The sequence below is a fragment of the Eleutherodactylus coqui genome, chromosome 4 (genome assembly GCF_035609145.1).
Source record: "Eleutherodactylus coqui strain aEleCoq1 chromosome 4, aEleCoq1.hap1, whole genome shotgun sequence".
NCBI lineage: Eukaryota > Metazoa > Chordata > Amphibia > Anura > Eleutherodactylidae > Eleutherodactylus > Eleutherodactylus coqui.
Window position 1 is genome coordinate 213,462,768 of NC_089840.1, and position 27,066 is coordinate 213,489,833.

The following is a 27,066-nucleotide window of genomic DNA, read 5'->3' on the forward strand; positions in this document are numbered from 1 at the left end:
ACATTCATAGCTCATACTTACTCATGTGCACACACACGTGCAGACGAAAAACACTTTCAATAAACATGATTACACACCCGCACACTGTAGGTAGTCACATGCAGTCACTGTAGATAGTCACACACCGTCACCTTGCACACATTTTATAGTGTTACCTCCCTTAGTATGCCCAGAGGAAGGGCAGTACAGCGGCCATGGTTTCCCTACAGGTTTCCTCCACTGGGGGTTTTTCCTGTCCTGCGTGTTGCTGTTCCCTCTTCGTGAGTGATGGGAGGTAACAACCAAAACACATATAATACACAAATAATAAATATTACATTTTTTAACCTATTATACTTTGTCTGAGTCATTTTTTCTCTGTGTGTCTAAGTAAAATGTAATTTAACCCCTTGAGTGGCACGCCCGGAAATTTTCCGGGACAAGCTCCACTGCCGATAGTGATATAGCCCGGAAGATTTCCGGGCTATGTATCACTATGGGAGCTGCAGAGCACCATGCCACAAGCTGTGGCATTGTGCTCTGCCTGCACAGTCCCACATAAAACCAGTGCAGAACTTTGAAAAACAGAAGCAGGAAGATATTGCCGATCTGCTGGCAATCTCCTGCTTCTGAATTCAAAGTCCTGCTTTGTTTACAGGTTGCCATAGAGATGATCGGCTTGTCAGAAGCAATCCGATGGTCTCTGTGGCAGGGAGAGCTGGTGCTTGGCTGTCAAAGGATAGCCAGGCACTAGCTCTTACAGCAGAGATCAGAGAAAACCTCCGATCTATGCTGTGTTAACCTTTTACATGCTGCAGTCTATATGACTGCAGCATGTAAAGGGCTGTCACCATCGGACCCCCGGAATGTGATCAGGGGGTCCTGATGGGTCTCTGTGAAAGTCCCCTAAAGGGGCAAAAATAAAAACAAAGTTAAAAAAAAAACAAGTAAAAAAATAATTTAAAAATTTAAAATAAAAACTCTTGTCTCCCTTAGCGCTGACACCCACTGGTGATATTTTCTATCTTGCGCTGTGAGAGCATGTGAAAACACTCGCCTCGCAGCGCAAGAAAGACGCCGGAATAAGACCGGGATATCACCAGTAGAGATGAGCGAACGTACTCGTCCGAGCTTGATACTCGTTCGAGTATTAGCGTGTTCGAGATGCTCGTTACTCGTAACGAGTACCACGCGATGTTCGGGTTACTTTCACTTTCATCTCTGAGACGTTAGCGCGCTTTTCTAGCCAATTCAAAGACAGGGAAGGCATTACAACTTCCCCCTGCGACGTTCAAGCCCTATACCACCCCCCTGCAGTGAGTGGCTGGCGAGATCAGGTGTCACCCGAGTATAAAAATCGGCCCCTCCCGCGGCTCGCCACAGATGCGTTCTGACATAGATCAGGGAAAGTGGTATCTTGGTGGAGCTGCTATAGGGAGAGTGTTAGGAGTATTTTAGGCTTCAAGAACCCCAACGGTCCTTCTTAGGGCCACATCTAACCGTGTGCAGTGCTGTGGAGGCTGCTTTGTGCAGTGTTGCACATTTTTTTTTTTGGTATATCGGCCGTGCAGAGCATTGCGCCCTGCAGTAATACTCCCGGGACAGAAGTGCGTAGGCAGGGACAGAAGACATATTGATTGAATATAGGCAGTGGGCCTTTGCTAAAAAATTTGGGGCAAAAAATCTATTTGGCCTGCCTGTGACTGTGCTCAGTGTTCTGGGTCTGTGCTGGGTGTAGTAGTTCTACAAAATCATACGCAGCCAGCTAAGTGTTACAGCAGGCTTGCGCCAAATTATTTCCTGGCTCTGTCTGGGCTGTGAAATCACTGCTGTATTGCAGTCCACAGTGCAACAGTCTGCAGTTCTTTGACATACTCCAGGGACAGAAGACATATTGATTGAATATAGGCAGTGGGCCTTTGCTAAAAAATTTGGGGCAAAAAATCTATTTGGCCTGCCTGTGACTGTGCTCAGTGTTCTGTGTCTGTGCTGGGTGTAGTAGTTCTACAAAATCATACGCAGCCAGCTAAGAGTTACAGCAGGCTTGCGCCAAATTATTTCCTGGCTCTGTCTGGGCTGTGAAATCACTGCTGTATTGCAGTCCACAGTGCAACAGTCTGCAGTTCTTTGACATACTCCAGGGACAGAAGACATATTGATTGAATATAGGCAGTGGGCCTTTGCTAAAAAATTTGGGGCAAAAAATCTATTTGGCCTGCCTGTGACTGTGCTCAGTGTTCTGGGTCTGTGCTGGGTGTAGTAGTTCTGCAAAATCATACGCAGCCAGCTAAGTGTTACAGCAGGCTTGCGCCAAATTATTTCCTGGCGTTCCGTAAGCGAAGTCAGCCTCCAACCACAGGCCAATAAGCGGCACATTTAATTACAGCGTTCTGTTTCTGCATTACTGGTAATACAGCATGCTGAGGGGTAGGCCTAGAGGACGTGGACGCGGCCGAGGACGCGGAGGCCCAAGTCAGGGTGTGGGCACAGGCCGAGCTCCTGATCCAGGTGTATCGCAGCCGACTGCTGCGGGATTAGGAGAGAGGCATGTTTCTGGCGTCCCCACATTCATCGCACAATTAATGGGTCAATGAGCAGTGTGAGCAGGTCCTGTCGTGCATGGCAGAAAGTGCTTCCAGCAATCTATCGTCCACCCACAGTTCTGCGCCGTCCACTGCTGCAACTCAGAATCCTCTGGCTGCTGCTCCTCCTTCCTCCCAGCCTCCTCACTCCATTACAATGAGACATTCTGAGGAGCGGGCAGACTCCCAGGAACTGTTCTCGGGCCCCTGCTCAGGTTGGGCAGCAATGGTTCCTCTCCCACCAGAGGAGTTTATCGTGAATGATGCCCAACCTTTGGAAAGTTCCCGGGGTTCGGGGATGAGGCTGGGGACTTCCGGCAACTGTCTCAAGACCTTTCAGTGGGTGAGGAGGCCGATGACGATGAGACACAGTTGTCTATCAGTGAGGTAGTAGTAAGGGCAGTAAGTCCGAGGGAGTAGCGCACAGAGGATTCAGAGGAAGAGCAGCAGGACAATGAGGTGACTGACCCCATCTGGTTTGCTACGCCTACTGAGGACAGGTCTTCAGAGGGGGAGGCAAGGGCAGCAGCAGGGCAGGTTGCAAGAGGCAGTGCGGTGTCCAGGGGTAGAGGCAGGGCCAGACCGAATAATCCACCAACTGTTTCCCAAAGCGCCCCCTCGCGCCATGCCACCCTGCAGAGGCCAAGGTGCTCAAAGGTCTGGCAGTTTTTCACTGAGAGTGCAGACGACCGACGAACAGTGGTGTGCAACCTTTGTCACACCAAGATCAGCCGGGGAGCCACCACCACCAGCATGCGCAGACATATGATGAGCAAGCACCCCACAAGGTGGGACGAAGGCCGTTCACCGCCTCCGGTTTGCACCGCTGCCTCTCCCCCTGTGCCCCAACCTGCCACTGAGATCCAACCCCGCTCTGAGGACACAGGCACTACCGTCTCCTGGCCTGCACCCACACCCTCACCTCCGCTGTACTCAGCCCCATCCAGCAATGTCTGTCAGCGCAGCGTCCAGCCGTCGCTAGTGCAAGTGTTTGAGCGCAAGCGCAAGTACGCCGCCACGCACCCGCACGCTCAAACGTTAAACGTGCACATAGCCAAATTTATCAGCCTGGAGATGCTGCCGTATAGGGTTGTGGAAATGGAGTCCTTCAAAAGTATGATGGCAGCGGCGGCCCCGCGCTACTTAGTTCCCAGTCGCCACTACTTTTCCCGATGTGCCGTCCCAGCCCTGCACGACCACGTCTCCCGCAACATTGTACGCGCCCTCACCAACGTGGTAACTGCCAAGGTCCACTTAACAACGGACACGTGGACAAGCACAGGCGGGTAGAGCCACTATATCTCACTGACGGCACATTGGGTGAATTTAGTGGAGGCTGGGACAGAGTCAGAGCCTGGGACCGCTCACGTCCTACCCACCCCCAGAATTGCGGGCCCCAGCTCGGTGGTGGTATCTGCAGCGGTGTATGCTTCCTCCACTAAAGCACCCTCCTCCTCCTCCTCCTCTAACGCAACCTCTGTCTCGCAATCAAGATGTGTCAGCAGCAGCAGCACGTCGCCAGCAGTCGGTGTCGCGCGGCGTGGCAGCACAGCGGTGGGCAAGCGTCAGCAGGCCGTGCTGAAACTACTCAGCTTAGGAGATAAGAGGCACACGGCCCACGAACTGCTGCAGGGTCTGACAGAGCAGACCGACCGCTGGCTTGCGCCACTGAGCCTCCAACCGGGCATGGTCGTGTGTGACAACGGCCGTAACCTGGTGGCGGCTCTGCAGCTCGGCAGCCTCACGCACGTGCCATGCCTGGCCCACGTCTTTAATTTGGTGGTTCAGTGCTTTCTGAAAAGCTACCCACGCTTGTCAGACCTGCTCGGAAAGGTGCGCCGGCTCTGCGCACAATTCCGCAAGTCCCACACGGACGCTGCCACCCTGCGCACCCTGCAACATCGGTTTAATCTGCCAGTGCACCGACTGCTGTGCGACGTGCCCACATGGTGGAACTCTACGCTCCACATGTTGGCCAGGCTCTATGAGCAGCGTAGAGCTATAGTGGAATACCAACTCCAACATGGGCGGCGCAGTGGAAGTCAGCCTCCTCAATTCTTTTCAGAAGAGTGGGCCTGGTTGGCAGACATCTGCCAGGTCCTTGGAAAGTTTGAGGAGTCTACCCAGGTGGTGAGCGGCGATGCTGCAATCATTAGCGTCACCATTCCTCTGCTATGCCTCTTGATAAGTTCCCTGCAAAGCATAAAGGCAGATGCTTTGCGCTCGGAAACAGAGCCGGGGGAAGACAGTATGTCGCTGGATAGTCAGAGCACCCTCCTGTCTATATCTCAGCGCAGTGAGGAGGAGGAGCATGAGGAGGATGAGGAGGAGGGGGAAGAGACAGCTTGGCCCACTGCTGAGGGTACCCATGCTGCTTGCCTGTCATTCTTTCAGCGTGTATGGCCTGAGGAGGAGGAGGAGGAGGAGGAGGAGGAGGAGGAGGATCCTGAAAGTTATCTTCCTAGTGAGGACAGCCATGTGTTGCGTACAGGTACCCTGGCACACATGGCTGACTTCATGTTAGGATGCCTTTCTCGTGACCCTCGCGTTACACGCATTCTGGCCACTACAGATTACTGGGTGTACACATTGCTTGATCCACAGTATAAGGAGAACCTTTGCACTCTCATACCCGAAGGGGAAAGGGGTTCGAGAGTGATGCTATACCACAGGACCCTGGCGGACAAACTGATGGTAAAATTCCCATCCGACAGCGCTAGTGGCAGAAGGCGTAGTTCCAAGGGCCAGGTAGCAGGGGAGGCGCGGAGATCAGGCAGCATGTACAGCACAGGCAGGGGAACACTCTCTAAGGCCCTTGACAGCTTTCTGGCTCCCCAGCAAGACTGTGTCACCGCTCCCCAGTCAAGGCTGAGTCGGCGGGAGCACTGTAAAAGGATGGTGAGGGAGTACGTAGCCGATCGCACGACCGTCCTCCGTGACGCCTCTGCCCCCAACAACTACTGGGTGTCGAAGCTGGACACGTGGCCTGAACTCGCGCTGTATGCCCTGCGGCTAGCGTCTTGTCAGAGAGGGTGTTTAGTGCGGCTGGGGGAATCAGCACAGATAAGCGTACCCGCCTGTCAACCGACAGTGCCGACAGGCTTACACTCATCAAGATGAACAAAGCCTGGATTTCCCCAGACTTCTCTTCTCCACCAGCGGACAGCAGCGATACCTAAGCAATACGTAGGCTGCACCCGCGGATGGAAGCATCGTTCTCTATCACCAGAAAAAACGGGGACCTTTTTGCTTCATCAATCTGTGTATAATATTCCTCCTCCTCCTCCTGCTCCTCCTCCTGAAACCTCACATAATCACGCCGAACGGGCAATTTTTCTTAGGCCCACAAGGCTCAGTCATATAATTTTTTAAAACAATTTTTATACGTTTCAATACTCATTAAAGCGTTGAAACTTTCACCTCAACCAATTTTTATTTTTACTGGGCTGCCTCCAGGCCTAGTTACCAATTAAGCCACATTAACCAAAGCGATTAATGGGTTTCACCTGTCCTCTTGGTTGGGCATGGGCAATTTTTCTCAGGTACATTAGTACTGTTGGTACACCAATTTTTGGGGGCCCTCTCCTACAGTGTAATCCAATTAATTTTTAGGCCACCTGCATTACAGCTGACATAACATCAGCTGTGTTGGGCACTGCAATGGGATATATTTATGTACCGCCGGTGGCTTCCTGGCACCCACCCATGCTGTCGGTCCACAGGGAGTTGTAACTGCATGTGTCCACTTCTAAAGAGCCCCAGTCTGACTGGGGCATGCAGTGTGGGCCGAAGCCCACCTGCATTAAACATGACATTATTACCTCAGCTGTGATGGGCACTGCAATGGGATATATTTATGTACCGCCGGTGGGTTCCAGGGAGCCACCCATGCTGTGGGTCCACAGGGAGTTGTAACTGCATGTGTCCACTTCTAAAGAACCCCAGTCTGACTGGGGCATGCAGTGTGGGCCGAAGCCCACCTGCATTAAACATGACATTATTACCTCAGCTGTGATGGGCAATGCAATGGGATATATTTATGTACCGCTGGTGGCTTCCTGGCACCCACCCATGCTGTGGGTCCACAGGGAGTTGTAACTGCATGTGTCCACTTCTAAAGAACCCCAGTCTGACTGGGGCATGCAGTGTGGGCCGAAGCCCACCTGCATTAAACATGACATTATTACCTCAGCTGTGATGGGCAATGCAATGGGATATATTTATGTACCGCCGGTGGGTTCCTGGCACCCATGCTGTGGGTCCACAGGGAGTTGTAACTGCATCTGTCCACTTCTAAAGAACCCCAGTCTGACTGGGGCATGCAGTGTGGGCCGAAGCCCACCTGCATTAAACATGACATTATTACCTCAGCTGTGATGGGCAATGCAATGGGATATATTTATGTACCGCCGGTGGGTTCCAGGGAGCCACCCATGCTGTGGGTCCACAGGGAGTTGTAACTGCATGTGTCCACTTCTAAAGAACCCCAGTCTGACTGGGGCATGCAGTGTGGGCCGAAGCCCACCTGCATTAAACATGACATTATTACCTCAGCTGTGATGGGCAATGCAATGGGATATATTAATGTACCGCCGGTGGCTTCCTGGCACCCACCAATGCTGTGGGTCCACAGGGAGTTGTAACTGCATGTGTCCACTTCTAAAGAACCCCAGTCTGACTGGGGCATGCAGTGTGGGCCGAAGCCCACCTGCATTAAACATGACATTATTACCTCAGCTGTGATGGGCAATACTATGGGATATATTTATGTACCGCCGGTGGGTTCCAGGGAGCCACCCATGCTGTGGGTCCACAGGGAGTTGTAACTGCATCTGTCCACTTCTAAAGAACCCCAGTCTGACTGGGGCATGCAGTGTGGGCCGAAGCCCACCTGCATTAAACATGACATTATTACCTCAGCTGTGATGGGCAATGCAATGGGATATATTTATGTACCGCCGGTGGGTTCCAGGGAGCCACCCATGCTGTGGGTCCACAGGGAGTTGTAACTGCATCTGTCCACTTCTAAAGAACCCCAGTCTGACTGGGGCATGCAGTGTGGGCCGAAGCCCACCTGCATTAAACATGACATTATTACCTCAGCTGTGATGGGCAATGCAATGGGATATATTAATGCACCGCCGGTGGCTTCCTGGCACCCACCCATGCTGTGGGTCCACAGGGAGTTGTAACTGCATGTGTCCACTTCTAAAGAACCCCAGTCTGACTGGGGCATGCAGTGTGGGCCGAAGCCCACCTGCATTAAACATGACATTATTACCTCAGCTGTGATGGGCAATACAATGGGATATATTTATGTACCGCCGGTGGGTTCCAGGGAGCCACCCATGCTGTGGGTCCACAGGGAGTTGTAACTGCATCTGTCCACTTCTAAAGAACCCCAGTCTGACTGGGGCATGCAGTGTGGGCCGAAGCCCACCTGCATTAAACATGACATTATTACCTCAGCTGTGATGGGCAATGCAATGGGATATATTAATGTACCGCCGGTGGCTTCCTGGCACCCACCCATGCTGTGGGTCCACAGGGAGTTGTAACTGCATGTGTCCACTTCTAAAGAACCCCAGTCTGACTGGGGCATGCAGTGTGGGCCGAAGCCCACCTGCATTAAACATGACATTATTACCTCAGCTGTGATGGGCAATGCAATGGGATATTTTTATGTACCGCCGGTGGCTTCCTGGCACCCACCCATGCTGTCGGTCCACAGGGACTTCACAATAGGGAGTTGTACCTGCCTGTGTCTATGAATTAAAAACCCTGGTCCGGTTGGGGCATGCAGTGTGGGCCGAAGCCCACCTGCATTTAATCTGACGTTAGCTCTGCTGTCCAGGGCACTGCAATGGGATACATTTATGTACAGCCGGTGGGTTCCAGGGAGCCACCCATGCTGTGGGTGCACACGGAATTCCCATTGCGGAGTTGTACCTGCCTGTGACTATTTATAAAAAAACGCGGTCTGACTGGGGCATGCAGACACCTTGACAGAATGAATAGTGTGTGGCACATAGGTTCCCCATTGCTATGCCCACGTGTGCAGCTCCAGATGGAGGTGGCACAGGATTGGATTTCTCATTGCTTCTGTACAGCATTGTGGGCTATCGCCCCGCCCCTTTTAAAGAGGGTCGCTGCCTAGCCGTGCCAACACTCTGCAGTGTGTGCCTGTGGTTCCTCTTCATGGCAGACACACTTATAAATAGACATGAGTGTGGCGTGGCATGAGGGCAGCTGAAGGCTGGGCAGGGACAGTTTGGTGTGCGCTGTGGACACTGGGTCGTGCGGGGGGGTGGGGTGGTTGGTCAGCATGTAACCCAGGAGAAGTGGCAGCGGAGTGTCATGCAGGCAGTGATTGTGCTTTGTTGGAGGTAGTGTGGTGCTTAGCTAAGGTATCCATTGCTAATGAGGGCTTTTCAGAAGTAAAAGTTGTTGGGAGGGGGGGGGGGGCCCACTCTTGCCGCTATTGTGGCTTAATAGTGGGACCTGTGAACTTGAGATGCAGCCCAACATGTAGCCCCTCGCCTGCCCTATCCGTTGCTGTTTCGTTCCCATCACTTTCTTGAATTGCCCAGATTTTCACAAATGAAAACCTTAGCGAGCATCGGCGATATACAAAAATGCTCGGGTCGCCCATTGACTTCAATGGGGTTCGTTACTCGAAACGAACCCTCGAGCATTGCGAAAAGTTCGTCTCGAGTAACGAGCACCCGAGCATTTTGGTGCTCGCTCATCTCTAATCACCAGTCTTTTCAATGGGGCCAGCGGCAGCAGCGCTAGCCCCATTGAAAAGATATGGAGAATACCGCAGACTTCTGCCACAGCTGTCACAACAGCTGTGACAGCTGTGGCAGGAGTTTCCTTCATCCCTGCGGGGATGAAGGAATCCTCTGCCACAGCTGTCACAGCTGTGGCAGAAGTGCACAATGCTATCCCATTGCTTTCAATGGGATCGGCGCTGCTGCCGGTCCCATTGAAAGCAGTGGTTTTTCGCAAACCCTTTAGTATGATTTTCGGGTTGGGGTTGCAATATATACCCTCTCCCTGAAAAGCATCAATTAGTGGTAAAAAAAGTTAAAAACAAATTACTCACCTCTCAGCCGCTAAGCCGCGTCCTCCGGCTGGCTCCGAGACACTGCTGTCCAGAACTTTCAGCTGGCGGGGATTTAAAAATCCCCACCTCCTGGAAGAGCTGTGCTGATTGGCTGAGCACTCAGCCAATAGCAGCTAGTGCTTAGCTATTGGCTGAGTGCTCCGCCAATTACAGATAGTGCTTAGCTATTCATTCATGAATAGCTAAGATATTTCAAGCCCTTCCCCAAAATCATACTGCAGGGTTTGGAGCAGAGGCATCACGGAGGACGGTGGTACAGTCGGCTATGAAATCCCTCACCATCTTATTACAGTGGTCCCTCCTTGACTGGAGAGTGGTGACACAGTCTTGCTGGGGAGCCATAAAAATGGCAAAGGCCTTGGAGAGTGTTCCGCTGCCTGCGCTGGACATGCTGCCTAATCCCCACACCTCCCCTGCTAGTTGGCCCTCTGAACTGCGTCTTCTACTGCTAGCACTGTCAGATGGGAACTTTAGCATCACTTTTTCCATCAGGGCACTGTGGTATTGCATCACTCTCGTACCCCTTTCCTGTTTGGGAATGAGAATGGAAAGGTTCTCCTTATACCGTGGGTCGAGAACGGTGTACACCCAGTAATCCATGTTCGCCAGAATGCGTCTAACACGAGGCTCACGGGAAGTGCAGCCTAACATGAAGTCAGTGTGCCAGAGTGCCAGTACGCAACACATAGCTGTTCTCACTAGGAGGATGCTCCTCCTCCTCTTCAGCCCATACATGCTGAACAGATGACAGACAAGCAGCATGGGTACCCTCTGCAGTGTGGCCAGCAGTCTCTTCCGCCTCCTACTCCTCCTCACCCTCCCCCTCTTCCTCCTCCTCCTCCAAAACCTGCTCAGATATAGATGTGAGGGTGGTCTGGCTATCAAGCGACATACTGTCATCCCCTGTCTCCTCTTCTAACCGCAAAGCGACGGCCTTTATGCTTAGCAGCAAACTTCTCAGCAGGCAAAGCAGCGGGATGGTAATGCTAATGATGGCCGCATCGCCGCTCACCATTTGGGTAGACTCCTCAAAGTTTCGACGGACCTGGCAGAAGTCGGCCATCCATGCCCACTCCTCTGTAAAGAACTGCAGAGGCTGACTACCACTCCGCCGTCCATGTTGCAGCTGGTATTCCACAATTGCGCTATGCTGCTCGTACAGCCTGGCCAACATGTGCAGCGTAAAATTCCAGCGCGTGGGCACGTCGCACAGCAGTCGGTGCTCTGGCCGCTGAAACCGACATTGCACTGTCCTGGGGGTGGCAGCATCCATGGTGGACTTGCGGAAATTTGCGCACACGCGGCGCAGGTTGCCTAGCAGGTCAGACAAGTTGGGTTAGTTTTTCAGAAACCGCTGAACCACCAGATTAATGACAAGCACCAGGCATGGCATGTGTGTGATGCGGCCAAGCTGTAGAGCTGCCACCAGGTTACGGCCGTTGTCACACACGACCATGCCCAGTTGGAAGCTCAGCGGCGAAAGGCAGAGGTCGGTCTGCTCCGTCAGACCCTGTAACAGCTCTGTGGCCGCGTGTCTCTTGTCATCTAAGCTAATTAGTTTCAGCACGGCTTGCTGACGCTTGCATGCTACCGACTGCTGGCGACGTGCTTACACTTCGTAATTGAGAGGTGGCGGAGGAGAAGGAGGGGGGGTTTTGAAGGAGGTGGCATAATATGCCACAGATACCAGCACCGAGGTTGGAACCGCTATTCTTGGTGTGGGTAGCATGTGAGTGGTCCCAGGCTCTGACTCAGTCCCAGCCTCCACCAAATTCACCCAAGGAGATATAGTGGCCCTGCCCGCCAGTACTTGTCCACTTGTCCGTCGTTAAGTGGACCTTCCCAGTAAATGCGTTGTTGAGGGCATGGGTAATGTTGCGGGAGATGTGCTGGTGTAGGGCGGGGACAGCACACCGGGAAAAATAGTGGTGACTGGAGACCGAGTAGCGTGGGACTGCCGCCGACATCCTGTTTTTGAAAGCCTCCGTTTCCACAAGCCCGTACGGCAGCATCATTTCACAGCTGATTAATTTGGCAATGTGCACGTTTAAAGCTTGTGCATGTGGGTGGGTGGCGGCGTATTTCTGCTTTCGCTCTAATGCTTGCGTTAGCTGAGAGATATTGCTAAATGGAGTGGAGGACCGTGGAGGTGAGGGTGTGGGTGCAGGCTGGGGGGTGCTCCTGCCTGCGTCCTGTAAAGGGGATTGGATCTTTGTGGCAGGTTGTGGTACAGGGGAAGAGGTGATGGTGTTACCCGGAGGCGGTGAATGGCCTTCGTCCCACCTTGTGGGGTGCTTGGCCATCACATGCCTGCACATGCTGGTGGTGGTGAGGCTGGTAGTGGTGGCTCCCCGGCTGATCTCGTTGCACACCACTGTTCGTCGGTCGTCCATGCTCTCACTGAAAAACCTCCACACCTTTGAACATCTAGCCCTCTGCACAGAGGCTTGCCGCGAGGGGTGCTGTGGGAAACAGTTTGGGGATTCTTTGCTGCACACATAGGACGGTATAGCTGCAATGATCTGCAGTGGACCAGCAAATATTTGTATACTATTTAGCGATGAGAGTGTGCCCTCTGCCTAAGGCACTGCACACATAGGACGGTATAGCTGCAATGATCTGGAGTGGGCCAGGAAATATTTGCATACCATTTAGCGATGAGAGTGAGCCCTCTGCCTAAGGCACTGCACACATAGAATGGTATAGCTGCAATGATCTGCAGTGGGCCAGGAAATATTAGAGTTCTGTTTAGCGATGAGAGTGAGCCCCCTGCCTAAGGCACTGCACACATAGGGCGGTATAGCTGCAATGATCTGCAATGTCCCAGGAAATATTAGAGTACTGTTTCGCGGTGTGACCTCTGCCTAATGCACTGCAGACTGAGAGCTGTAATGCTCTGCAGAGATATATATATCACTACTGCACTACTGCTCCCAGCCAGCCACAACTATAATGCACACAATAAGGAGTAGCCCTAAGAAGGACCCTTGGGGTTCTTGACGACAGGATCCTACTCTAAGGCCTCATGTCCACGGGCAAAAGAAGAATTAAAATCTGCAGCAGATTTTAACTCTTCTCCCGCACGCGGATCTGCACCCCATAGGGATGCATTGACCACCCGCGGGTAGATAAATACCCGCGGATGGTCAATAAAAGTGATTTAAAAAAAAAATGGAGCATGAAAAAATCTGAACCATGCTCCATTTTCGTGCGGGTCTCCTGCGGGGACAGCTCCCGCAGGCTTCTATTGAAGCCTATGGAAGATGTCCGGATCCGCGGGAGACCTAAAATAGGAATTTAAAAGAATTAACTCACCCGCAGCGGACCGGGAAGGTCTTCTCTTCCTCACGGCCGGATCTTTCTTGCTTCGGCTCGGCGGATGTGCCCGGCGCATGCGCGCGGCACGCCGACGTGCCGCCGGCGTGATGAGTTCATCTGCCGGCCGAAAAAGGAGATCCGGCCGTGAGGAAGAGAAGACCTTTCCGGCCCGCTGCGGGTGAGTTAATTCTTTTAAATTCCTATTTTCAGCGCTCATGTCCGCGGGGCAGGAGGGACCCGCTGCAGATTCTCCATGGAGAATCCGTAGCGGGCCTGATTTTCCCCGTGGACATGAGGCCTTACACTTTCCCCATATCAGCTGCAGTACTTTCCCTAACCACTGCCAGCATGCGTCTGAGACGAGCCGTGGGCGGGACCATTTTAAGTACTCGGCGGTCAGTTGATCGGCCCAGCCACTCACTGCTGTTGGCGGGCAGAGGGCTGGCACGTCACAGCAGGAAGTGGTAATGCCTTCCCCACATGTTTATTGGCTAGAAAATGGCGCTAAACATGCAGGGAAGGGAAATGGAATTGACTCGAGTACTGCGTGGTGTTCGTCTCGAGTAACGAGCATCTCGAGCACCCTAATACTCAGACGAGTGTGCTCGCTCATCTCTACTCGTCAGTCTGTTTCCTGTTTTTATACAAAACCTCTTCGTCTTCTGTACTTGGTTACTCTTCCTGTCCCAACCTTCAGCTTTCAGGTAGTATGTTGTGTAGACTGGAGGACACACAATGTTAGTGACCCTAAAATAGACACTGAACCCCCATAACACTTGTCATGTAATGTGAGACAGGATTTGGCATTATGGGTGGAGTGATATGTTCTCTGTTCTCTGTATGTGGAGTCCACCAGAGTTTCTGTCCCTCAGCAGCTGCCGCCATGTCTTTAGGAGATGATACACATCTTTATGTATGCAGGATAAGTCTATTTGTACTTCTGGAACACTAATCAGCAGCAATCGCTCTCATTATGGCCAGCACATAAGACGATAAAAAACAAACATCACAATATCTATATTTTTAATGTCTTTATTGAAATAGCAATAAGCAACATTGTAATAAAACATTACCGGCCCTTTAATAAATAATAGAAGGCTCTCAGAGACTCTAATGTCAGCCCGGTGGAGACCACAGAACTTGCTGCGCCCGTTCACACCATTGTTCTGAGATGAGAATCCCTGGACCCCGAGATCCAGAGGAAGGCGAAGAAAACCCCCGGAAAGTCATCAGGGGAAAAAAAATTCCTTCCTGACCCCAGATGTGGCGATCGGATATCACCCCGGATCTAATCTGTCCTGCTGCCTATTGCTGTATCTGTATATTATTATAAGCTCAGGATCCTGTAAAGAAAGCGACATGTTATACAACCTGCTCCTAAGAGCTTACAATCTAGTGTACAATAGAAACTCTGCTCTTAAGAGCTTACAGACTAATATGCAGTAGAAACTCTAGTCCTAAAAGTTTACAATCTAAGGGCGCGCCCAGATGTCACACATCGTATAGCTGAGAAAGTGTGTACGAGGCCTCAGCACTAAGCAAGGAGTCGCATACTTGGATTCGTCCTCTTCAGGATGTCAGGCTGAAATGACACAAGGTGGTTCAGCATTAGAACTTTAACCAGCTGCACCAATTGTGACATCACATGATGTCTATGATGTCATCTGCTTGTCATGTCGCTGCTGTTGTGTATAAAGTTTGAAACATTAACCCTTAGTGACCCAGACTGTTTGTGCCTTAATGGCCAACTAGTTTTTCTATTTTTTTCATCATCGCATTCCAAGAGCCATAACTTTTCAATTTTTCAGTCGACACCGCAGTATGAGGTCTTGTTTTTTGTAGGACAAGTTTCATTTTTAATGACATCATTTTTACATATGTATAATGTACTGTAGAACCTTTATTAATTATTTAGGGGGATTGGGGGTAAAACAGAGAATTATGTCATTTAGTTTTTTGGATTTCATTTTTATAATATTTTACAAAATACATACCATGATAACATTATTCTCGGGGTCAGCACGATCCGGAGACACGAAGTTTAGACGGAGCTCTATAAAGGCTTGTTTTTTTGTGAGATGAACTCTAGTCTTCATTTATCCAATTTTTGGGAACATATAAGGTTTTGATTGCTTTTTATTTCAGACTATATTAGACAGTATATCTGCTGAATGTAGTCAGGGAGCAAAAAATCCCCTCTTACTTAAACAGAATAGTCAGCTTTTAATTTGGTATTCTAATAATGCTCTGCATGTTCGCAGAGAAACTGTTTCTTGTTTTTCTTTCCCACATGCTTCCCGGTTTTTGATCCCGATAAGCGGATTTCCTTTTTTTCTTTCAGTATCCACCCCAAAATTTATAAATAAACAATTTATACAAAAAAAATCTGCAATTTTGATATGTTTTTAATGTTATTTTTAACAGTGTTCACCATGCAGTATATATAACATGTTAATATAATTCTGAAGGCCAGTACGATTACACCAATACCAAATTTATATAGTTTTGGGGGGGTTTTGGCAACTTATTTTACACTTTTTAAAGAAATTTACTTTCTGTTTAGCTAATTTTGCCATGACCGCGGCGTGTAAAGAGTTAAATAGCGGGAATTAGGTGTCTCTTCGGTCCCTGCGAGTAGAGCAAGTGCCCATCTACTGAGCACCCCACCCTCCGCCCCATGTCCCACAATACATTACCTAAGAGGCGCTGTCTGCTCCACTGCACGTCTCCTTGCAGGCCCCTGGCACACTTGCTTGTAGTTGTTCCCCAGCGTTTCCTTGTCAGGGGTTCAAAAACCCCGCATCCAGGAAGCACTGGCTCTGATTGGTTCTTGAGCGCCACAGCTCAGGCAATCATGGCAGCAATCAATGAACCAATCACAACCATCATGACTTTGTAGCAATACAAAATCGCAGCAATATCGCACAGAACACAGATGTGAGATCGCTGTAGCCTGTGTTAAAGAGGCCTAAAGCTGAGGCTCTTCGGCAGTATCTCCCTACAACGGTGTTATTGGGGTCTCTGATTATTTCCCTCATTGTTACTACCTATAATATTTTTATTACTTTTTACCCCTTTTGATGCCCTTTAAGGAGTTTCATGAAGGTTTTATCACAACATAAAATATATTTATATGCTCTGCCCGTATTACCGTAATGATACCCAACCCTTATCCTCTTGACACATCCAAGTACGTACACACCTAAATATACATGTGTATGCACACATATAAGCACATATAGATACTCACAGGCATACTTCTACTAGTTCATCTGGCAGCTTAGCCAGCGCCATATCTAGAGTTCATACTGCCCGTATTGCATGGTGTATTGCACATTTGCGCATATATATTAAGTGCACATTTGCACACCTCCCATAGACTTCTATAAGGCGCTTGGTGCGCAGATACACACAAAAATAGAGCAGGTCCAAGACACACTCATGAGAATGAACCTACTGATATGAATGGGTTCTATTCTCTGCATATTGCAGAAAAATATTTCACACATGCAAAAACACAAGCAAATACAGTCGTCTGAAGCCGCCCTCAGGCATTTAGATAGCGGTCAACGCAACACTTGTGAGACCACCAGCTATCCTTCCTGACTCCCGTGCAGAGGTGAAACTTCAGTACATATACTGCTTGTATTTAAATGAGAAAGACTTTAACAACTTATCATTTTGCCCAAAACATCCACTTTAATGGATTTCCATTGTTTCGATATGAATGAAAATGATCCAAGTCTCCACTTTATTGTTAAGGGCTAATTCCCACGAGCGGATTTCCGCCGCATATCACGCAGCGGAAATCCGTCATATTGCCCAGCAGCTATTAGGTTCTATTGAACCTAATAGCACAATGCTCATAGTGCGGAATTCCACCGTGGAATTCCGCATCGTGAAATCATACATACTTACCCGTGGCATTTTCTATTTTGCCGCGGGTGTCGCGCGCGGATGGCTTCCATTGCAGTCAATGGAAGCCATCTGTCACGCTATCTTCCGCTGTAAGCACAGTGGAAGATAGAGCGAAACCGCTTCCCCGCCTACCGCCAGCCGCGTCACATGACACTGCCGGCACGTCATGCGCTCCGGAGCGTTATGCAGGACGTCGTGCGGCAGATCCGGAGGTAAGTATGGGGAGTCTGGGGAGGATGCCGTGACAGGCTCCGCTGTGGTATTCCACTTGCGGAGCATGGCACGGCCGTGGGCACTAGGCCTAAGACGCCTTACATTATTACATTATTAATCGTCAGTAGAGATAAGTGAGCACACTTGTCTGAGCTTGATGCTCGCTCGAGTATTAGGGTGCTTGAGATGAACACCACACGGTAACTCACAGCACCTTAGGTCACACAAGGAGAGCCTGGGATTGAGCCTGACCCTGGGTCCGCTCATGTGCTTCCCACACAGAGTATTGCTGCATTGTGGAGATGTGTAGAAGTGCTCGCACCTGAGTCCCCTTTATGCCTACGTTTGCGGCTCCTGACAATTTTTGTGACGGAGGTGGCACAAGATTGGAATGATGATGGGCCTGTGGAACTTTTTCCTGGCTAATCCAGTCTGATTTATTGAGACCTTCACAGGTGTACTAGCATCAAAGTCCGCTTCATGCCTGCGATTGCTGAGGGTGTGGGCTGAAGCCTATGTCCTCGGCACAGTGAAAGTCTGCCATGTTTGGGCACTCTGATTTCTTCATGGTTCATGTCTTGGGTTGCCTAGGACCCACCTATGCTGTGGGTGCACACAGACTTCCCATAGCGGTGTTTGACCTGTCTGACACAAAGACACTCACTGAGTTGGGTAGGGGGCATTGTGCAGATGGCTTTCCCCTTGCAGTGTCGATTGAGCTATCCGACACCAACACAAAATGAATAGTGTGTGGGCACATAGATTCCCCATTGCTATGTAACTCGCGGCACCTTGGGTCACAAAAGATGGAGGCTGGGAACGAGCTTGACCTTGGGCCCACTTATGTGCTTCCCACACTGAGTATTGCTGCATTGTGGAGATGTGTAAAAGTGCTGGCACCTGAGTCCCCTTTATGGTCACGTTTGCAGCTCCTGATGGAGGTGGCACAGGATTGGAATGAAGACCGCGCCGTTTCAAAGAGGGTCGCTGCCTGGCCCTGCCAACCCTCTGCAGTGTGTGCATCCGGTTACTGCTCATCCAGTATGCACTTATTAATAGACATGAGGGTGGTGTAGCTATGAAGCGAGCGTGTGGCATGAGGGCAGCTGAAGGCTGTGCACGGAAACTTTTGTGTGTGCTGTGGACGTAGGGTCATGCAGGGGGTTGGGCAGCATGTAACCCAGGAGAAGAGGCAGCGGTGTCACCCGCAAGCAGTGATTGCCCTTGGTTGCAGATAGTGTGGTGCTTAGCTAAGGTGTGCCTTGCTAATGAGGGTTTGTCCAAATTAACAATTGTTGGGGGGGGGCAGACTATTGCCCCTATTGTGGCTTAATAGTGGGACCGGGGAGCCTGAGATGCAGCCCTGCATGCTGCCCCTGCCCTGCCCTATCCCTTTCTGTGGGGTTCGTTACTCGAAACGAGCTCTCGAGCATCGCGAAAAGTTCGACTTGAGCAACGAGCACCCAAGCATTTCGGTGCTCGCTCATCTCTAGGTACAATCCATTTAATAAACTGAATGCTATGTGAGGCTGCAATTATCCCCAATGAAATCTAGTTTATGGGACCCCAGATATTCTGCTGTACCCACTCTAGTAACCAACGGTCTATGAAAATTGCTTCATCTAAATGGGCCAGAAGTCTTAGAAGAATATGTATGGCCTGTATATATTATATCTTTACTGTCAAAGAGGTTTTTTTTATTGTTTTAAAGAAAGTTTTGGATTTATCCTAAACTGACATTAAACGTTTTACTAAAAGAGTATATGACACTTCCAATATCGGTCAGTAAAAAAGTATTAAAAGATGTTTGTTCAATCCTGGCCAGCAGGATTCTGGCTTTGCTGGAGAGAGGCCTGTGATGAGGGTCAGAAACGCTATCTTTTCTCCTTAGGGAGAGCACCTAGACGTTGAGTGAGAAAGCTTAAAAAGCCATTCATGCACTTTAGAGTAATATACAGATAAGGGAGCTAACTCAAACCCTCCACAGTACCACCTATTGGAAGACAGCATTTCTTCAAATTAACGTTAGACTCTCTATACAAGCCTTGTAACAATAACCAGGAATTGAAAGCAAAGACAGCGTCCTGTGAAGGGGATTGGATCTTTGTGGCAGATTGTGGTGTTACCCGGAGGTGGTGAATGGCCTTCGTCCCACCTTGTGGGGTGCTTGGCCATCACATGCCTGCACATGCTGGTGGTGGTGAGGCTGGTAGTGGTGGCTCCCCGGCTGATCTTGGTGCGGCACACGTTGCACACCACTGTTTGTCGGTCGTCCGTGCTCTCACTGAAAAATCTCCACACCTTTGAACATCTAGCCCTCTGCACAGAGGCTTGCCGCGAGGGGGTGCTGTGGGAAACAGTTGGGGGATTCTTTGCTGCACACATAGGACGGTATAGCTGCAATGATCTGCAGTGGGCCAGGAAATATTTGCGTACTATTTAGCGATGAGAGTGAGCCCTCTGCCTAAGTCATTGCACACATATAACGGTATAGCTGCAATGATCTGCAGTGTCCCCGGAAATATTAGAGTACTATTTAGCGATGAGAGTGTGCCCTCTGCCTAAGGCACTGCACACATAGGACGGTATAGCTGCAATGATCTGGAGTGGGCCAGGAAATATTTGCGTACCATTTAGCGATGAGAGTGAGCCCTCTGCCTAAGGCACTGCACACATAGAATGGTATAGCTGCAATGATCTGCAGTGGGCCAGGAAATATTAGAGTTCTGTTTAGCGATGAGAGTGAGCCCCCTGCCTAAGGCACTGCACACATAGGGCGGTATAGCTGCAATGATCTGCAATGTCCCAGGAAATATTAGAGTACTGTTTCGCGGTGTGACCTCTGCCTAATGCACTGCAGACTGAGAGCTGTAATGCTCTGCAGATATATATATATATATTAAAAAAGGTGCACTACTGCTCCCAGCCAGCCACAACTGTAATGCACACGATTGGGAGTAGCCCTAAGAAGTACCGTTGGGGTTCTTGAAGACAGGATCCTACTCAAACACGTTCCCTATATAAGCAGCTCTTTCCCTCAACTCTGCCTAATGCACTGCAGAAGGAGAGCCGTAATGCCCTGCAGAGAGAGATATATTTAAAAAGAAAATTGGTGCACTACTGCTCCCAGCCAGCCACAACTATAATGCACACAATAAGGAGTAGCCCTAAGAAGGACCCTTGGGGTTCTTGACGACAGGATCCTACTCTAAGGCCTCATGTCCACGGGCAAAAGAAGAATTAAAATCCGCAGCAGATTTTAACTCTTCTCCCGCACGCGGATCTGCACCCCATAGGGATGCATTGACCACCCACGGGTAGATAAATACCCGCGAATGGTCAATAAAAGTGATTTTAAAAAAAATGGAGCATGAAAAAATCTGGACCATGCTCCATTTTCGTGCGGGTCTCCTGCGGGGACAGCTCCCGCAGGCTTCTATTGAAGCCTATGGAAGCTTTCTGGATCCGCGGGAGACCTAAAATAGGAATTTAAAAGAATTAACTCACCCGCAGCGGACCGGGAAGGTCTTCTCTTCCTCACTGCCGGATCTTTCTTGCTTCGGCTCGGCGGAGGTGCCCGGCGCATGCGCGCGGCACGCCGATGACGTGCCGGCGACGTGCCGCCGGCGTGACGAGTTCATCCGCCGGCCGAAAAAGGAGATCCGGCCGTGAGGAAGAGAAGACCTTTCCGGCCCGCTGCGGGTGAGTTAATTCTTTTAAATTCCTATTTTCAGCGCTCATGTCCGCGGGGCAGGAGGGACCCGCTGCAGATTCTCCATGGAGAATCCGTAGCGGGCCTGATTTTCCCCGTGGACATGAGGCCTTACACTTTCCCCATATCAGCTGCAGTACTTTCCCTAACCACTGCCAGCATGCGTCTGAGACGAGCCGCGGGCGGGACCATTTTAAGTACTCGGCGGTCACTTGATCGGCCCAGCCACTCACTGCTGTTGGCGGGCAGAGGGCTGGCACGTCACAGCAGGAAGTGGTAATGCCTTCCCCGCATGTTTATTGGCTAGAAAATGGGGCTAAACATGCAGGGAAGGGAAATGGAATTGACTCGAGTACCGCGTGGTGGTTGTCTCGAGTAACGAGCATCTCGAGCACCCTAATACTCAGACGAGTGTGCTCGCTCATCTCTACTCATCAGTCTGTTTCCTGTTTTTATACAAAACCTCTTCGTCTTCTGTACTTGGTTACTCTTCCTGTCCCAACCTTCAGCTTTCAGGTAGTATGTTGTGTAGACTGGAGGACACACAATGTTAGTGACCCTAGAATAGAGACTGAACCCCCATAACACTTGTCATGTAATGTGAGACAGGATTTGGCATTATGGGTGGAGTGATATGTTCTCTGTTCTCTGTCTGTGGAGTCCACCAGAGTTTCTGTCCCTCAGCAGCTGCCGCCATGTCTTTAGGAGATGATACACATCTTTATGTATGCAGGATAAGTCTATTTGTACTTCTGGAACACTAATCAGCAGCAATCGCTCTCATTATGGCCAGCACATAAGACGATAAAAAACAAACATCACAATATCTATATTTTTAATGTCTTTATTGAAATAGCAATAAGCAACATTGTAATAAAACATTACCGGCCCTTTAATAAATAATAGAAGGCTCTCAGAGACTCTAATGTCAGCCCGGTGGAGACCACAGAACTTGCTGCGCCCGTTCACACCATTGTTCTGAGATGAGAATCCCTGGACCCCGAGATCCAGAGGAAGGCGAAGAAAACCCCCCGGAAAGTCATCAGGGGAAAAAAAATTCCTTCCTGACCCCAGATGTGGCGATCGGATATCACCCCGGATCTAATCTGTCCTGCTGCCTATTGCTGTATCTGTATATTATTATAAGCTCAGGATCCTGTAAAGAAAGCGACATGTTATACAACCTGCTCCTAAGAGCTTACAATCTAGTGTACAATAGAAACTCTGCTCTTAAGAGCTTACAGACTAATATGCAGTAGAAACTCTAGTCCTAAAAGTTTACAATCTAAGGGCGCGCCCAGATGTCACACATCGTATAGCTGAGAAAGTGTGTACGAGGCCTCAGCACTAAGCAAGGAGTCGCATACTTGGATTCGTCCTCTTCAGGATGTCAGGCTGAAATGACACAAGGTGGTTCAGCATTAGAACTTTAACCAGCTGCACCAATTGTGACATCACATGATGTCTATGATGTCATCTGCTTGTCATGTCGCTGCTGTTGTGTATAAAGTTTGAAACATTAACCCTTAGTGACCCAGACTGTTTGTGCCTTAATGGCCAACTAGTTTTTCTATTTTTTTCATCATCGCATTCCAAGAGCCATAACTTTTTAATTTTTCAGTCGACACCGCAGTATGAGGTCTTGTTTTTTGCAGGACAAGTTTCATTTTTAATGACATCATTTTTACATATGTATAATGTACTGTAGAACCTTTATTAATTATTTAGGGGGATTGGGGGTAAAACAGAGAATTCTGTCATTTAGTTTTTTGGATTTCATTTTTATAATATTTTACAAAATACATACCATGATAACATTATTCTCGGGGTCAGCACGATCCGGAGACACGAAGTTTAGACAGAGCTCTATAAAGGCTTGTTTTTTTGTGAGATGAACTCTAGTCTTCATTTATCCAATTTTTGGGAACATTTAAGGTTTTGATTGCTTTTTATTTCAGACTATATTAGACAGTATATCTGCTGAATGTAGTCAGGGAGCAAAAAATCCCCTCTTACTTAAACAGAATAGTCAGCTTTTAATTTGGTATTCTAATAATGCTCTGCATGTTCGCAGAGAAACTGTTTCTTGTTTTTCTTTCCCACATGCTTCCCGGTTTTTGATCCCGATAAGCGGATTTCCTTTTTTTCTTTCAGTATCCACCCCAAAATTTATAAATAAACAATTTATACAAAAAAAATCTGCAATTTTGATATGTTTTTAATGTTATTTTTAACAGTGTTCACCATGCAGTATATATAACATGTTAATATAATTCTGAAGGCCAGTACGATTACACCAATACCAAATTTATATAGTTTTGGGGGGGTTTTGGCAACTTATTTTACACTTTTTAAAGAAATTTACTTTCTGTTTAGCTAATTTTGCCATGACCGCGGCGTGTAAAGAGTTAAATAGCGGGAATTAGGTGTCTCTTCGGTCCCTGCGAGTAGAGCAAGTGCCCGTCTACTGAGCACCCCACCCTCCGCCCCATGTCCCACAATACATTACCTAAGAGGCGCTGTCTGTTCCACTGCACGTCTCCTTGCAGGCCCCTGGCACACTTGCTTGTAGTTGTTCCCCAGCGTTTCCTTGTCAGGGGTTCAAAAACCCCGCATCCAGGAAGCACTGGCTCTGATTGGTTCTTGAGCGCCACAGCTCAGGCAATCATGGCAGCAATCAATGAACCAATCACAGCCATCATGACTTTGTAGCAATACAAAATCGCAGCAATATCGCACAGAACACAGATGTGAGATCGCTGTAGCCTGTGTTAAAGAGGCCTAAAGCTGAGGCTCTTCAGCAGTATCTCCCTACAACGGTGTTATTGGGGTCTCTGATTATTTCCCTCATTGTTACTACCTATAATATTTTTATTACTTTTTACCCCTTTTGATGCCCTTTAAGGAGTTTCATGAAGGTTTTATCACAACATAAAATATATTTATATGCTCTGCCCGTATTACCGTAATGATACTCACCCAACCCTTATTCTCTTGACATATCCAAGTACGTACACACCTAAATATACATGTGTATGCACACATATAAGCACATATAGATACTCACAGGCATACTTCTACTAGTTCATCTGGCAGCTTAGCCAGCGCCATATCTAGAGTTCATACTGCCCGTATTGCATGGTGTATTGCACATTTGCGCATATATATTAAGTGCACATTTGCACACCTCCCATAGACGTCTATGAGGCCCTTGGTGCGCAGATACACACAAAAATAGAGCAGGACACACTCATGAGAATGAACCTACTGATATGCATGGGTTCTATTCTCTGCATATTGCAGAAAAATATTTCACACATGCAAAAACACAAGCAAATACAGTTGTCGGAAGCCGCCCTCAGGCATTTAGATAGCGGTCAACGCAACACTTGTGAGACCACCAGCTATCCTTCCTGACTCCCGTGCAGAGGTGAAACTTCAGTACATATACTGCTTGTATTTAAATGAGAAAGACTTTAACAACTTATCATTTTGCCCAAAACATCCACTTTAATGGATTTCCATTGTTTCGATATGAATGAAAATGATCCAAGTCTCCACTTTATTGTTAAGGGCTAATTCCCACGAGCGGATTTCCGCCGCGTATCAGGCAGCGGAAATCCGTCATATTGCCCAGCAGCTATTAGGTTCTATTGAACCTAATAGCACAATGCTCATAGTGCGGAATTCCACCGTGGAATTCCGCATCGTGAAATCATACATACTTACCCGTGGCATTTTCTATTTTGCCGCGAGTGTCGCGCGCGGATGGCTTCCATTGCAGTCAATGGAAGCCATCTGTCACGCTATCTTCCGCTGTAAGCACAACGGAAGATAGAGCGAAACCGCTTCCCCGCCTACCGCCAGCCGTGTTACATGACACTGCCGGCACGTCATGCGCTCCACTGCGCATGCGCTCTGGAGCGTTATGCAGGACGTCGTGCGGCGGATCCGGAGGTAAGTATGGGGAGTCTGGGGAGGATGCCGTGACAGGCTCCGCTACGGTATTCCACTTGCGGAGCATGGCACGGCCGTGGGCACTAGGCCTAAGACGCCTTACATTATTAATCGTCAGTAGAGATAAATGAGCACACTCGTCCGAGCTTGATGCTCGCTCGAGTATTAGGGTGCTTGAGATGAACACCACACGGTAACTCACAGCACCTTAGGTCACACAAGGAGAGCCTGGGATTGAGCCTGACCCTGGGTCCGCTCATGTGCTTCCCACACAGAGTATTGCTGCATTGTGGAGATGTGTAGAAGTGCTCGCACCTGAGTCCCCTTTATGCCTACGTTTGCGGCTCCTGACAATTTTTGTGACGGAGGTGGCACAAGATTGGAATGATGATGGGCCTGTGGAACTTTTTCCTGGCTAATCCATTCTTTGGAGCGGTGAAAGAAAACGTAACTGATTTATTGAGACCTTCACAGGTGTACTAGCATCAAAGTCCGCTTCATGCCTGCGATTGCTGAGGGTGTGGGCTGAAGCCTATGTCTTCGGCACAGTAAAAGTCTGCCATGTTTGGGCACTCTGATTTCTTCATGGTTCATGTCTTGGGTTGCCTAGGACCCACTGTTGCTGTGGGTGCACACAGACTTCCCATAGCGGTGTTTGACCTGTCTGACACAAAGACACTGACTGAGTTGGGTAGGGGGCATTGTGCAGATGGCTTTCCCCTTGCGGTGTCGATTGAGCTATCCGACACCAACACAAAATGAATAGTGTGTGGGCACATAGATTCCCCATTGCTATGTAACTCGCGGCACCTTGGGTCACACAAGATGGAGGCTGGGAACGAGCTTGACCTTGGGCCCACTTATGTGCTTCCCACACTGAGTATTGCTGCATTGTGGAGATGTGTAAAAGTGCTGGCACCTGCGTCCCCTTTATGGCCACGTTTGCAGCTCCTGACGGAGGTGGCACAGGATTGGAATAAAGACCGCGCCGTTTCAAAGAGGGTCGCTGCCTGGCCCTGCCAACCGTCTGCAATTTGTGCATCCGGTTACTGCTCATCCAGTACGCACTTATTAATAGACATGAGGGTGGTGTAGCTATGAAGCGAGCATGTGGCATGAGGGCAGCTGAAGGCTGCGCACGGAAACTTTTGTGTGTGCTGTGGACGTAGGGTCATGCAGGGGGTTGGGCAGCATGTAACCCAGGAGAAGAGGCAGCGGTGTCACCCACAGGCAGTGATTGCCCTTGGTTGCAGATAGTGTGGTGCTTAGCTAAGGTGTGCCTTGCTAATGAGGGTTTGTCCAAATTAACAATTGTTGGGGGGGACAGACTATTGCCCCTATTGTGGCTTAATAGTGGCACCAGGGAGCCTGAGATGCAGCCCTGCATGCTGCCCCTACTCTGCCCTATCTCTTTCTGTGGGGTTCGTTACTCGAAACGAACTCTCGAGCATCGCGAAAAGTTCGACTTGAGCAACGAGCACCCAAGCATTTCGGTGCTCGCTCATCTCTAGGTACAATCCATTTAATAAACTGAATGCTATGTGAGGCTGCAATTATCCCCAATGAAATCTAGTTTATGGGACCCCAGATATTCTGCTGCACCCACTCTAGTAACCAACGGTCTATGAAAACTGCTTCATCTAAATGGGCCAGAAGTCTTAGAAGAATATGTATGGCCTGTATATATTATATCTTTACTGTCAAAGAGTTTTTTTTTTATTGTTTTAAAGAAAGTTTTGGATTTATCCTAAACTGACATTAAACGTTTTACTAAAAGAGTATATGACACTTCCAATATCGGTCAGTAAAAAAGTATTAAAAGATGTTTGTTCAATCCTGGCCAGCAGGATTCTGGCTTTGCTGGAGAGAGGCCTGTGATGAGGGTCAGAAACGCTATCTTTTCTCCTTAAGGCCTTAGTCAGACGGGCGTTTTTAGCCGCGATTTGCGCATGCGCATGCGTCTGGCGATTTTTTAAAACCATTGCTTTGCAATGGTATCGGACACATGAGCGCTTTTTATGCGCTCGTCCGATAAATTATAGAACAGAAAATCGCAGATCGCACCTATCTGCGATCTGCGATTCCTGTTCTCTTCTGTATATGCGCTCAATGGGGCGGCGGCAGCAGCGCCGACCCCATTGAGAACATATAGAAGACAAATCATTCTTCTCTGCCACAGCTTTAACAGCTGTGGCAGAGAAGAACGATGTTTGCCCATTGAATTCAATGGAGCGGCAATACAGCCGCTCCATTGAAAG